We start from the raw sequence: 15,840 nt of genomic DNA, 5'->3' as shown, positions 1-15,840 counted from the left end.
CTCATCTAGAACAGACTCAGTACCAGGTGTTTTGCCATATGAGAGGAGCATAATAGCATTCAGAATCTCTTCTTCAGTTGGGAAATTTGACTAAGGAGGGATTGAATTCTATGTGAGGTAAATAGTTAATGGTTTCAGCATTGATTGATGATGATGATCTGTTAAGAACACTATGGAAGTGTTCAACCCTTCTCTCCAGGATTATGTCTTTATCACTAATCCTAAGAAGTTGAGATGCACCATCTTTGGCCCATAAATAGCCTTTAGGGAATTTTAGAAAATGTTTGGATTGTTATTAATAAAATAAAACTAAATATAATCTGCCTTCTTATTGAGCAAAGAAACCTGTCTCTTATCTTCACTTGCCATCCTGGGCTTGGGGCTTCTCATTTAGCTGAATGTAAATACTTACCTTGGAAAGTATAAGTCTATGATCAGTCCAGCACTCTGTGCTACATAACATTTTCATCATTCTCACAGCCTATTTCTTCTCATAGCCTATTAGCTAAGAGGAAGCCTCCATGAAGTTTTATTTCATTTAGGTAAAATATAACAATGTCAGTGATAATAAAGTCAAAAGACACATAGCTCTTCAGTAGGAAATGGCTGTTGTTGTTGCTGCTGCTTACTCCATTCCTTTCAAGGACTTCCTGTCATATTTGATAGTTTAAGCCTATTCTAGTATTAAAGTTGCCCAGGATTATAAGATTATCTTCTTTTGGTACATTGATCATGAAGGTCTTTAGGTCTTCACGAAATTTTCCTTTAACTTCATTAGGATTTGTTATGGTGGGAGCATACATGCTGATCATGATGATGTGGCACTTTTCTGCAAGGGACTATTGTTTTGTTTTAACTCTGTAAGTCCTTTTTGGTAGGCATACAAGCTTATTGACCAGATTAGTTTTGATTGCAAACCTATGCCAGCATCACTGTGCTTTCCATCACTGCAGCCACTCCAGAAAAAACATGTATCCAGCATGTCTTCCTTCATTTGCCAGCTTTTTTTCACTCAAAGCTGCTATCTGGAGGTAAAACCAGAATTACTTTACAAGAGCTATTCATATTTCAAGCTGAGTGGATTTCATATTTTCCATTAGCATGCATATATTCCATGCTTAATGCATGGAATGCAACCATCTTCACAAAAGTTTTTGCATAAAGAAGGGATGATAACAAATATTCAAACTTACTGCCCCAACATATAGAAGGCATAATGCCTCTAATCTTACTTCCTGCCCCACCTTGGTTTCTGGGAAGGAAAGGGGAGGAAGTTAATAGTTTACTTTGGTTCCTATAAATCACAATCCCAGTTTCAAGTCTTTTTCATGTCCCCCAAATCCTGGTTTCTCAGGGTTTTCTGATAGGTGGTGGGCTGCTGTATCATCTGGCCTTCAATCCTGGACCCACCATAGCTAATTCCCATAACATTAGAATTTTTCAAAAACAATTAACACATAATAATAACTCCAAAAAACTATAGGTCTGGCCCAAGCAGAAGAAATAAACACAGAGACAAAAACAAAACATAAAATTTTATCCAATGCTTATCCCTTCTCTTTGCATTGTCACTCAATTGACCAGATATTGCATGAATATCTACTACTTGCTTAGAACTGTGTTTGTAGCTCTATAATGCAAACATGCACACATACACACACACACACACACACACACACACACACACAATCTCCATTTCCATATCTAGCTCTGGATCTAGGAATCAAATCAACCCATTTCTTCTAGAAAGGCTTGCCCTCTAGAAAGAGCTCAATAACTCAAATCAAAACTCCATTCCCTGGTCATTGGGTGCTAGTCCCCTTAAGGACAGAAATAGCCTCATTTTTATATTGTACACCCAACACTTAGCATAGTTCCTACTATACAAAGTAATTAATAAATACTTTTTTCATTCATTCATTCATTCCAAATGAAACAAATATTCCAAATAAACACCAGAAATTCAAAGAGTAAGCAAAAGAATTTATAGTACCTATATGCCAAATGAGGCAGTACTGATGATGACATTTGAGAAGTAAAATGGAAAAATATTTAAAACCTGGGAAAAAGAGGTGAGATAGTTATACATGCTGAGTGAACAGATGGATAGACTTTATGGTACTTTGGTACCCTAGAGATACTACCAGAACAAGACTAGAAGCATGGACTGATGCAGAGTGAAGGAAATAATAAGAAAAACTAACTCTCTCTGTGTATCTGTCTTTGTTCTGTCTCTTTTTCCATATATATATAGAGAGAGAGGGAGAGGACGAGAGAGAGAAAGAGACACATACACATGCACACTTATACATATTTGCATATAACAATGTTAGTGATAAAAAACCCAATACCACAAAACATTAAAAATAAAAGTTGCAAAATTATAAGCAGCTATGGCTCCAAAGAAGAGATGCTGAAAAAAAACCTCTTCCCTATACATTTGCAGAGATGGAAAATACTTAAGTATGAAACGATACATATATTTTCAGACTGTTTTGCTGTATTGCTAAGTCTTGAAATATTTTATTCCTTTTTCCTCCCTTTATTTCCCTCTAAAGATGTCATTTGATATAGAGATGGCTTTCTGGAAGGGAACAGGTAATATTGGGAGACATAGAAATATAAAAATAAAAGATGTAAATAAACATTATTTTTAAAAATTTAAATGGACAAAAATAAGGCTTTCATTGTGTGCTGAATATAGTTTCCAAGATTTCTATTATAGAGAAAGGACCAAATGGACCAGCCTTCATTCCTGTCCCATCTTGTCTGCGGATTTTCTGAACTTCAGCACTGTAACTCTGGTTCAGTCTTGAACTTCCCTCAATAACTCTAATTGTTATCTCCCTGGAACATCTATTTTTCCTTTGAAGAGAGGACAGTGTTAAATAGTCAGTTTGGGGGTGGCTAGGTGGCACAGTGAATAGAGCATCAGCCCTAGAGTTAGACCACTTAACCCCATTGCCTTGCAAAAAAACTAAAAATAAGTAAATAAGTGAAGGAATGAAGGAATGAATAAATAAATAAATAAACAAATAAAGTCAGTTCACACTGGCCAGTGAGAGTTTCTATATCTCAGAAATGAGCAAATATTACAAATCAGGGCTCAATTTATCGTTTTGCTGATTTTCTAGGCTTAAGAAAGTGATAAAAGATTAAATTTTAAAATGTCCATGTATTTTTTTTTCCCCCAGAGAGCCTGATATTCAACACATACCCCTTCCTGCATGCAAACTTCTCACTCTGTTATATACCTTACCAAGCTGGCTCTCATATCTTTGGTGAGTCCTTTCATTTTGAAGTCACTCTTCATTTCCCTTCTGGTTATGCTGCTGAATCTATGGACTTTAACATTATGCTGAAGAAAATCAATTTTATTCTCTTTATTAATAACCAATTTGTGATCCATTATTTTTTCCTATTATTTTCCTATTACTTTTTGCTAAGCTCTCATTCCTGAAAAGCCCAGTTAGTCTCTGAAGGGCATAACCCAATACAGGGATCATTAATTTGGACTGGATCTCACCCAAATGGGATCCTGGATTTTTTTTTTAAAACTCTGTAAACAAGAGCCAAACTGAGCTAGATCATGTTATCCAGACAGAGATTTCTGTGACTTTGGTCCCTTTATTTAAAGTTTTGGGCAGGCTGGTTCAAGAAGGAGAAATAAATCTGGAGAGATCTAGAAAAATTTTGCTTGTGAAAATTTCTGGAGACTGCTAAAACTTATGACCAGTCATCTTTTCTTAGTTGACCTCCATAATGAAGCAATGTAAAGGGATTGTGGACTCTCAGTCCACCCCCTCATTATCAGAAGGATAATGGAGATTTAAGATGAAATGTCTTTTTTTGTCTTTGGTCACCAAGAGAGACCACTGACATTCAATTTATTGATTATTGATGATCTAATTAATAAATTTATTTTAATTCTCAGAACTTTGTCTCTTGGAATTTCATATGCCACAATGCCCTCTTGTGGGTAATTCATCTCCTTCACTTTTTAGCTCCATTTTGTGTGTTGTCTTCCACCATTAAGATTCAAGCTTCTTGAGGACATGGAGTATCTTTTTTTTGCTTTTATTTCAATGCCCCATCTTTAAAGCATAGTGCATATAATAAACATTTAATAATTGCTTATTGCCTTGTGGTATTTATGTGGATTTGTGGCAAAATAGGTAAGTCAAACAAGACCACACAAATAGAGGAAAAACTAGAAACAGCCATATTGAAGAAATCATAGATGATTCAAAATGTTAAACATCAACAGAATCAACTGAATAACATCCCCTGCCCTGCACTACAGAGACACTCTAGGGCCTCATTTTGGCTTGAGCTAACTTCTTCAACTAACTTCCACTTGTCAGTAGAAGTCAAATTCTAACAGATTCTACCATGTTTAAAAACCCTGGAGTACCAGCTAAGCAAAGGGTACGTTTTGGGTATGGTTAGAGTACTATTCTAGCTAAATGTAGACAGGTATATCACCAGAAGTTTGACCATAATGGAAAAATTAAAGAAGAATTATCAACTCATAAGAGCTGCTACAAAAGCATCAACATCAAAGGAAAAAATAAGCACAACATATGATAGTCTGGATCATCTGAAGAAGCTATTTCTCTCTTTCTTTAATTTCCTAAAAGAAAACCACAAAGGATTCATGGGGAAATCCCTGACTAGTAACTAACAGAATTGAAATAAAATTTCTAAGTCTCAATATTAAGTTCAAATGGTGATAAGCCAATATCAAGCCAATTCACATCATGATATGTATGTTTTACTTTACGATGTTAATAATGTTAATTATTTGAAAGATCAGCACTGTTTGTTAATAAATTATTTAATCAAAAGCTAGATGATTCTTGTCAAATGAATTAGAATGTGAATTTTTTTTTCAGATACAGGTTTGGCATGGATAACCACTGAGGTTCCATTGAAATAGGAGATCCTATGAAAGGAAGTCTGATTCATAAATGCATATTTGCTTCTTGATCACATTTATAAATTTCTTTGCATTTTTCTTCTTTAAAATATGAGACAGTTTAAAACTAGACTCTGGGGTTTTCCACATTGAAAAATTAAAAACAAAACAAAAACAGGTTTAGTAAATTGATCCCATGTAACTTTAAAAAATTATGTATATATATACATATATGTGTGTGTATGTGTGTGTTTACATGTTTGTGTGTATGTATTTACAAGAAAAGTTTTCAAAAAAATTACTAAATTCAAACAAAATTGAATGGTTACATTTTAAAGCAATTAAAATCTTGAATTTCTGCCATTTTTTACCCTTTATTTTGTTACTGGTATGCTAGCAAGAGAAATTTTGCTTCTTTAATTGGGTACTTTGCCTTGTACTTTGTGAAAGCAATTCAGTTGTTCTCTTCAGCTTTACCATGCTCCAGGAAGAAACTCTCAAGTTGATATGGCATATGTTAACATGAATGCCTTATGATAATAATGAGATGCAAAACAGCTAATAGGAAAATATATGTGATTCAGCAGGGAAAAAATTCTGATCTCTCTCTTCATGAAAGCTATATAAAACTAAATATAGAACAATACATAGTGGCATCATGCTTTTAGTGGGGTTTTCATTAAACTGTATCATTCACTGCATTAACCTTCCTTGACAATTTGACTTACTTTGCTAAATTTGTGTGTAAGTGAATCTATAATTATTTTAAAATGACAAAGTATTTATAACTGTGCTCCCTTCTGGAATCTGGGGACTTGGACTTTGACTCAGGTCTGTTACTAAGTAGCAGCACTGAAACTCAGCTTCTTCAGCTATAAATGTGTATAATACTCCCTGTTCTACTTATAAATTAACTGAAAGGAAATATGAAAATGTTCTGGGGAAAAAAAATGTAATGACTACAAGATTTGGTTTGAAAGATTTTTGTTTTATCTCATTTTACTTCTGGGAGCAGGACTAGGTTTTCCATCAAACCCCTGACATTAGCTTCATGTTGAACTCCACTGAACTAGCAAGGAACCTTTTTAAAGTCCAGTTCTTGCCTATTTTCTTTTTCCCAGCTGAATTCAAAGAACATAACAACTAAAAAGAGCAAAAATAGCAATGGATTACTTCTTTCTAAGGTGTGAGGTATGTCACATTCATGAACCTCTTGCAACTTTACCCTTTTCTATGACATTTGAATCATAGGATTAAGCACTGGAAAATAATTTAGTGATACCCTAGTTTAGTGATCACTCTGATTTTAATTAGAGGAAACTGAAGTCAGGAGAAATTAGGTAACTTTTCACAAAGCTCAGCTCAGATAGTGCTCCTTCCCCAACTGATTTTGAATTTATATTTTCTTATCTGTTTGTGTTATATTTTACACCAGTAAAATTCAACCTCTTTAAGGGCAAGGGCTGGTTTACCTGCTTTGGAATCTCCAGCACCTAAAAAAAGGTCTTATACACATAGCAAATATTTAATTTAATTTAATTTTTTTATTGAATTGAATTGAGGCTAAGAAGTATGAGTCAAATTGTTTCAAACTTATTTTGTAAGCTGATGTCTAAGGTTCTTTGTACTATGTAACACTGGTTCTCAAAAGTTGCGTGTTAGTACAGAACAAAATGAAAATTTTAAAAAAATTAAAATGAGGACTATTCAATGATGCCTTTAGGCAAAACTATGACGCAGATATTTTGGGCATCTCCATTCCAAATTTGACAGCCTGACCATTGTTTTGCCCTCAATATAGAACATCACAGCTCTTCCTACACACTTTGAACACTATAGAACTCTACCAGAGCTTGCCCTATATATGGTCATTGTTCATTATTCTAGATCTTTCCAGACCACCATCCCCTCCCCCCCACTAAAATTTACTTATTTTATGTATTATTCTTTCAATTTCCTTACTTACAACTGTCTAGCTAAACTGATGACTAGTTTGTGCAAGGACAACAAATGGCTTGTGCTTCAATTTATACAGTTTGCACAAATGATAATTTTTTTTTGGCAAGGCAATGGGGGTTAAGTGACTTGCCCAAGGCCACACAGCTAGGCAATTAAGTGTCTGAGGTCAGATTAGAACTCAGGTCCTCCTAACTACAGGGCCAGTGCTCTATCCACTGTGCCACCTGGCTGCCCTGCACAATTGATTATTAACAGATCCTTCAATTCTTTTTTACCCAAAGAAATTACAAATATAAAAATTCCAGGTACTTTTTAGGTCATTTACCTGGATAAACTAAAATCTACCTATACCTAAAAATGAAATAAAATCACACCATATAGATGGTCATGTATTCTGCAATGTATACATGGCTCACTAATTAATTGATTCCACCAATTCATTTGAAAATTGTTGGGAAGAAAGGAGATAAAATTGTAGGTAGGGATAAAGTAGAATGTTTTGAGAATTTGAGGAATGAAATAGATGCTAGGTTGAATTATTTCTTTCTTGGCTTAAGAGAATGTTTAAGTCTATAGGGAAATACAAACATCCTTTTAGTTCTTTTGAATTAATCTTTCTCTATTCAATAGACTGCCTATTTTTTAGTTATATTACCTCCTGCCTAGTAATCCCTTCCCAACTGTCTTGTCCCTTCTCTGGACACCCTCTCCTCTTCTCAGTTAATCAAACAACTAACATTTATTAAGTATCTACAATTTCCTGGGAACTATGCTAGGCTCTGGGGAATACAAAGAAAGGGAGGAGAGGGAGGGCTCACAGTCCAATATGAAAAACAATATGCAAATAATCATGCATAAACAAGATAAATGCAGAGTGAATTGCAAGTAATCTCATAGGAAGGTACTAAGTATCTTTAAGGAGGACCAATATCTGCAATCTGGAAACTACTGGACTAGATGCTTCCAAGTTCCTAGTTGTTTGGCATCTCTTTGATTGGGATCTCAGAGATAGGAAATTCATTAGATGCTCCTAAGCAGATCCCATCCCTCCTCATGAAACATCTAAGTAACATTGATCCTGAAATCTTCAACACCTAGACTGATTCAGGAGCTAACCCAGTCCTAGAACAGAAGGAGTTAACTTGACATGATGTCTAAGCTATTATAGGTTCTCTCTTCTTAACCTCAATCCTGTCTTCTCCAATAAATGGACTCTCCATCATCCTCATTTTTCTTCATTCTCTCTCTTTCTATGGCTGCTTCCCCACTGCCTACAACAAGTGGATGCTTCCTTAAAAAAAAAAATTTCATTCTGATTCTTTGATTCCCGGTAACTAATTAGCACATGTCTTATTTTGCTCTTTATAATAAGTTCTTTAGGCCATGTACAATACAAATCTTCATTTCCTCTTCTCTCACTCTTTTCTACTCTTTCTACAATCTTATTTCTGATCTTTTAATACAATTAAAATTTCTCCCTCCAAATTTGTCAATGATCTTTTAATTCATGAGACTTTTTCTCAATTCTCATCCTTTTCAACCTCTTTTCAGTTTTTGACATTGACAATCTTTCTCTTACCCTAGATACTCTCTTTATTCTAGGTTTCCAGGAAATTGTTTTATCCTACTACTCCTTCTACTTAGATGACTGCTCCTTTTCTGTCTCCTTTGATGGATCTTAATCTAGATTAAACCCTCAGATCAAGGGTGACCCATAAGACTGATCTAGACCCTCTTCTGTTCTCCTTTTTTCCTCTCCTTTTTTCTCCTCTTTCATTTGATGATCTGATTGGCTTCCATGGATTTAATGATTATTTCCAAGTTGATGATTCTCTAATCCACTTATCAAGCCCAACTTTTCTGTAATATCAGGTTTTCATCTCCATGTGCCTATCAGACATTGCAAACCACATGTCTTATGGAAATTTTGAACTCAATATGTCCAAAACTGAACTCATTATCTTTAACCCTAAACTTTCCTCTCTTCCAAATTTTCCACTTCTACCATTCTCCCTGTTCCTGAGGCTTGCAAACTAAGTAACATTCTCAACTTCTTACTGATTCTCAACATCGAAATTCAGGTGCTAAGGCCTATTGATTTCATCTTTGTGATATCTTTTCAATAAGCTCCCTTCTCTTCTCTGATACTGCATCAATCCTAGTACAGTTCCTCATCTCCTCCTGCCTGGAATATTGTCAATAACATTCTAGTTGGTTAGCCTGCCAAAAGTCTCTCCCTACTCCAGTGCCTCCTTTTTTTCAATTGCTATAGTGATTTTTCAAAAATACAGATCTCATTACATCACCCCAGTCATTCCCTGTTAACTTCCAAATCAAACACAAAATCCTTTAGCGTTAAAAGTTTTTTCTTCTTTTATATTATTACAATAATTTTATTATAAGAGTAAAGATAACCCCCCTACCCCTCAAGAAGATGAGAAAACTCAAGAAGAGAGAGAGAGAGAGAGAGAGAGAGAGAGAGAGAGAGAGAGAGAGAGAGAGAACATACTTCAGTCTGTGTTCAGTTTTCAATGGTGCTGTCTCTGGGGTGAGATGCTTTCTTTATCATAAGTCCACCAGAGAAGTTGCTTCAATATTTTCCCCACAGTTGCTATTTATTACTAGCTGTATTTCACTCCACTCTATTCCTCCCCATTCTTATTTATTCTATTTATTTATTCTGTTCTCTCTCTCTCCTTTCATCTTGGTCCTGTATAAAAGTGTGTTGTATATGAGTACCCTCTCCCACAGTCTTCCCTCTCTTCTATCACTTATTCCCCCCCTTCCCTCCACCCCATTGCCCCTTATCCCATCCCTTTCTTCTCATTTTTCTCTAAGATAGATTTCTATACCCTATTAAGTGTGTATATTGTTTCCTCTCTGAGCCATTTCTGATGAGAATGAAGGTTCACTCATTCCCCTTGCCTTCCCCACCCCTTCCCACTCCATTGAAAAAGCTTTTTCTTGCCTTTTATGTGACACTTCTTAGCTTCTTCTTCATCTCCTTTCACTTTCTCCCAATATTTTCCTTTATTACCCATTGACTCCATCTTTTTACTATATTATACCATTATATTCTTCTCCTTCCTGTGCCCTGTCTATATATGTTCCTTCTAACAGGTGTTATAAATGAGAAAGTTCATATGAGTTATCAATATCTTCCTGCAATGCAGGAATACAAACAGTTCAATATCATTAAGTTTCTCAAAGTTAGTCCTTCTCGTCCACCCCCTCTATGGTTCACCAGAGTCCTGTACTTGGAGATCAAACTTTCTGTTCAGCTCTGGTTGTTTCAGTAGGAAAGTTTGAAAGTTCCCTGTTTCATTGAAAGTCCATCTTTTGCCCTGAAACAGAATGTTCAGTTTTGTTGGGTAGCTGATTCCTGGTTGTAAACTAAGATCTTTTGCCTTTTGGAATATCATATTCCAATCCCTACAAACCCTTAATGTAGATGCTGCTAAATTGTGCATAGTAAATCTTCATGTAATATTGTTATTAATGTAGACAATGTTCTCTTGGTTCTGCTTATTTCCTTTTGCATAATTTCATGTAAGTCTATCCAGGTTTTTGTGAGAGCATCTTGCTCATTTCTTAAAGCACAATAGTATTTAATCACAATTATATTCAACAATTCTTTCAGCCATTCCCCAACTGGTGAATATTCCCTTGATTTCCAATCTTTGCCACTATTAAAGGAGCTGCTATAATTATTTTTTGTACATATAAGTCCTTAACCTTTTCACATTTTTTATCTCTTTTGAATATAATACAAGTAGTGTTACTGCCTGGTCAAAGGGTAAGCATGGTTTTAGTGCTCTATAGGCATAATTCCAAGTTGTTCTCTGGAATGGTTAAATCAGTGTTCAACTCACCAATAGTATGTAAGTATTTCAGTTTTCCTACATCCCTTTCAATATTTGTCATTTTTCCTTTACTCTCATATTAGCCAATCTAACAAGTGTGAGGAGTTTTAATTTGCATTTCTGTCACCAGAAGTGATTTAGAACATTTTTATATGACTTAGATTGCTTTAATTGCTTTCTCTAAAAACTGCCTATTCCTATCCTTTGACTGTTTCTCAATTGAGGAATGACTTTTTTTGACTTTGTTTTATATATATATATATATATATATATATATATATATATATCTTTATCAGAGAAACTCACTCTAAATTTTTTCATAGAAATGAACATCAGCTATTTTATGTCCCTCCATTTTATTTTTCCCTGTTCATCCTTTTCTCTCTCTCTCTCTCTCTCTCTCTCTCTCTCTCTCTCTCTCTCTCCTGTCCATTTTCAAAAGTGTTTTGCTTCTGACTTTTTATCTACCCCAAACTACCCTCCCTTCTATCATATCCCCCACCCATTCTCCATTCTCTAATTCCCTTCCCTTCCCACTTTCCTGTAAGATTACATCGATTTCTACACCCTACTGAGTGTGTATACTATTCCTTCTTTGAACCAGTTCCTATGAGAGTATGTGTTCCCCTCCACTTTCCCCAACATTTTCCCTTCCATTGTAAAATCCCTTTCAGAACTCTTTTGGTCAGATAATTTATCCCCTTCTTCCTCTTCCTTTATCATCCTGTCTTTGCATTCTATTTTCTCATCCCTTAATTTTATTTTTTTTATAATCATGCCCTCATATTCAACTCACACCTCTGCTTTCTGTCTATGTATACTGTTTCTGGCTGCTATTATAAGAAGAAAGATTTTAGGAGTTATAAATATTTTTCCAATATAAAAATACAAACAGTTTAACCTTCTGGAATCCCTGATGATTCCTCTATCATGTTTACCTTTTTATTTTTAATTTAAGGCAATGGGCTTGAATGACTTTCCCAAGGTCACACAGCTAGGCAGTTATTAAGTGTCTGAGGTCAGATTTGAACTCAGATCCTCCTGATTCCAGGGTCAGTACTCTATCCATTGTGCCACCAAGCTGCCCCCTGTTTACCTTTTTGATGTTTTTTTTATATCTTGTATTTGAAAGTCAAATTTTCTATTCAGCTCCAGTGTTTTCTATTAGGAATACTTGAAATTGTTCTATTTCATTGAATATACATTTTTCTCTCTGAAGTATTATACTAAGTTTATGAAATATTATACTCATTTAGGTAGATGATTCTAGATTGTAATCCTAAATCTTTTGCCTTCTGGAATATAATAGTTCAAGTCCTCTGACTCTGCTAAATTTTATGTTATCCTCACTTACCAAAAAGGTAACCCTGAAACCAAAAATTTAATGAGGTTTAGTCAAAGTCTCCTATTAACTGATGATCTGAGATACTAAGGGCATCAATATGGGATATTTTTCATATAACTGAAGTAGGGGAAATATTAGACAGAGAAATATGTCCTATGGTTAGTAATATGTACCTTCTGCACTGACCATATATATCCCTACCATTCCATTGTCCAAGCTATGAGAGATCAATGAGCTTTTAGTTAAGTGCCTAATTCCCAACTCCCTACCACCCCGCCCCCCAGGCTATGAAATGAAGTCAGTAAACTTTTAGTATAGTACTGAGCCCTTCTTGGGCAAAAGACAAGACTCTACCAACAAAACAATAGATTCCTATCTTAATCAGAAAGGATTAAGTCTTTGACCTACCATCCTTCATCTACATATCTCTCATTACCTCATCTCTGCTCTCTGAGCTACCCCTATATCTGCCTTTCATGGTAATTTGTTCTAGGGAAGTAGTATCTCCTGTCCCTATTATGCTTCTTTACTACTCATGATGGCTTGTCTTCCTTTGGAGGAGCCTGCTCTGGGGGCAGGGTCATACCTCAGACTCTCCCACCCCTTTGCCTTTCTCTATTACTTATGCTCTACTTGCATGCCTTCCTATAAGAAGCCAGTTGGATTTGGGGGAGCACAAACTCTTCCACCCTCTTCCTACTTCTATTGAAACTCACTATCTTGGGGGCAACTAGGTAGTACAGTAGTTAGAGTACCCTCCAGGGAACCAAGAGGACCTGAGTTCAAATCCAACCTTAGATACTACTTACTTAGCTATGGGACCTTGGGCAAGCCATTTAACACCATTGTTTTGCAAAAAAAAAATAGAAACTCACTATCTTGTTGATCCTCAGAAGATCCTAACCTGTGAGTTTTTTGAGTAATTTGTAAATTATTTGTGCAACTTTTGATTTAAGATCTAAGGCTTTCTTACCCTCCTAAGTCTGAGAGTTGATAACTGTTTTACCCCCAAATGAACTCAATACTAGACTTCTGGAGAAGAGTCAAGATGGTGGCATGAAGTTTTTCCAGAATTTTTCCTGCCAAAAATAAAAGAAGCCTCTGCACTTACATTTAAGTTATAGAACCCAACAAGAAAAAAAAGAATATTCAAAGAAGTTTTCAACAGGAGACATTGTGGAGGATCTTCAGTGAAGGTCTGTCTCTTTGGGGAAAAGGGGAAGTAAAGCCCAGGAGGTTGGTGAGTGGGAAAGCAAGCAGAAAGCTTTTAGCTACGTACATTCCAGGTCCCTACAGCCTTACAACAGCAGAGGTCCTGGCAGCTAAATACCAAGCCAGCAGGGAGGACCCTAACCCCAAAGTCTGAATCTTGGGAACACTGAGGAAAAAGATAGGACTGGTTCAGGAACAAACCACTGCTAAGTCAGAACCTGGACATAAAGGAGGCAACAAACTTCTGCAAAGGCAAGTTCTGGACTGCATAGGCAACACCTTGATCAATAACAAGCCAGGGATCAGACCCCAGCTCCAACATAAAACACTTGGATCTGTACAATCTATACCCTAGAAGCATAGATAAAACAACCAAGATGAGCAAAAAAAAGCTAAAAGAATGCTTCCTATAGAAAACTACTTTATAGGTAAAAAGATGATAACAATGTCATGTTGGAAGAAGAAATCAGTGAAAAATCACTTACAGGGGATGTCTCAAAAATGTCTATTAGTTGGGCTCAAATCCAAAGAGCTTTAAAAAAATTAAAAACAAAGAAGAGAGGAAGAAAAATGGGGGAACAAAAGAAATGAGAATCATGGAAGAAAATTATGAAAAAATTGATCAGAGAATTCAACACCTTTAAAAAGGAAACACAAAAAGTAATTTGAAGAAAATAAAACCCTAAAAATTAGAATTGAACACATAGAAACAACTAGGACTACAAAACTCCATCAAACAAAATAAAAAGGCTGAAAAAAACTGAAGAAAATGTAAGGTACCCTTTTAGAAAAAAATGAACAACCTGGAAAATAGATCCAGGGGAGATAATTTACAAATCATTGGAATACTAGAAAACCTAGATCAAAAAAGAACATGGAAAACATCATGAAGGAAGAATGACAATTCTACCCAAATTAAATTTCTCATTCAGTGCCAGACCAATCAAACAACAAATCACTATTTTACTAAGCTAGGGGAAAATGGTAAGAAAAAATCATATGGAGCAAGAAAAAGTAAGAAATAGGAAAGGAACTGAAAAAAATGTAAAGGAAGTTGGGCTACCTCAACTAGATATAAAATTATACTGTGAAGTGGTAGCCATCAAAACTGCCTGGTACTGGTTAAGAAATAAGAGTAATGGACAGTGGATCAGAAAAGGTTCTAAAGTAACCACAGTAAATGACTACAGCAATCAACTGTTTGACAAACCCAAAGTCATCAGCTTCTGGGATAAGAACTTTCTATTTGACAAAAATTGTTGGGAAAGATGCAAAATAATATGGCAAAAACTAGACATGGATCTACAACTCACACCCTAAACCAAAATAAGGTACAGGATTTAGACAAAGTGCAACACTATAGATAAATTAATAGATCTATGGAAAGGGGATAAATTTATGACCAAACAAGAAATAGAGTATATAATAAACTGCAAAATGAATGATTTCGACTATATTAAATTTAAAAGTTTTTGCACTAATAAAATCAATGCTGACAAAATTAGAAGGAAAGCAGAAAATTGGGAAACAGTCTTCACAACTAGGAGCTCTGATAAAGGTCTCATTTCTAAAATATATAGAGAATTGCATCAAATTTATAAGGTTACAAGTCATTCTCCAATTGATATGATATCAAGGGATATGAATAGAGAGTTTTCAAATGAAGAAATTAAAGCTATATATATCATATAAAAATACTCCAAATCATTATTGATTAGAGAAAGGCAAATTAAAACAACTCTTAGGTATCACCTCACACCTATCAGATTGGCTAAAATGAGAAAAAAGAAAAATGATCAATATTGAAGATGTTGTGGGAGGATTGGGACATTAATGCATTGCTGGTGGAGTTGAGAATGGATTAATGGAACTATGCCAAAGTGCATAAAACTATTCATTCCTTTGACCCAGCAATTCCAATTTTATGCCTATATCCAGAAGAAATCACAAAAAAGGGAAAAGTCCAACATTTCCAAAATATTCATAGCAGCTCTTTTCATAGTGGCAAAGAAATGGACATTAAAGGGATACCCATCATTTGGGGAATGCCTAAACAAGTCATGGTACATGAATACTAAGAAATATCATTTTTCTATAAGAAACCATAAATGGTCAGACTCTAGAGAAGCATACAATGAGTTAAAGAATCTGAAACTGAGCAAAGGGAGCAGAGTCCAATGTATACATTAACAACAACATGAGATGATCAAGCTTGATGGAAGCAGCAACTCTCAACAGTCCAGAGATCTAAGGCAACTCCTTTGTATCAGCTATGGACAATGCTATCCCCAGCCAGAGGAATAAAAACAAAACAACTTCCTCCCCCCAAAAATACTCTTTGGAATCTGATGAACACTTTATAAAAATTATCTTTTATGTATCTCTTTCCCTTAATCCTAATTCCTCATACCAGAAATGACTAATCTGTAAACATGCATATCAAAAATATGTTTATTCAATGTTAAATTTACTGTTCACTGCTAAAGGGGACAGGAGGGTGGAAGAAAATTTTGTAATTTAAAATATACATATGAATATGGATG

At 35.2% G+C, this 15,840-nt stretch overlaps 1 protein-coding gene across 1 annotated transcript in view; it reads right to left on the bottom strand.

The window, feature by feature from the left end:
- Window positions 1–15,840, bottom strand: part of THSD7B (thrombospondin type 1 domain containing 7B) — a 1,134,773-nt gene that overhangs the window by 700,008 nt on the left and 418,925 nt on the right. The window lies entirely within an intron of this gene.

This window comes from Macrotis lagotis, chromosome 1 (genome assembly GCF_037893015.1).
Source record: "Macrotis lagotis isolate mMagLag1 chromosome 1, bilby.v1.9.chrom.fasta, whole genome shotgun sequence".
Taxonomy (NCBI): Eukaryota; Metazoa; Chordata; class Mammalia; order Peramelemorphia; family Peramelidae; genus Macrotis; species Macrotis lagotis.
Note: the sequence above shows the minus strand (reverse complement) of the source record. Positions and strands in the feature narration are given on the sequence as shown.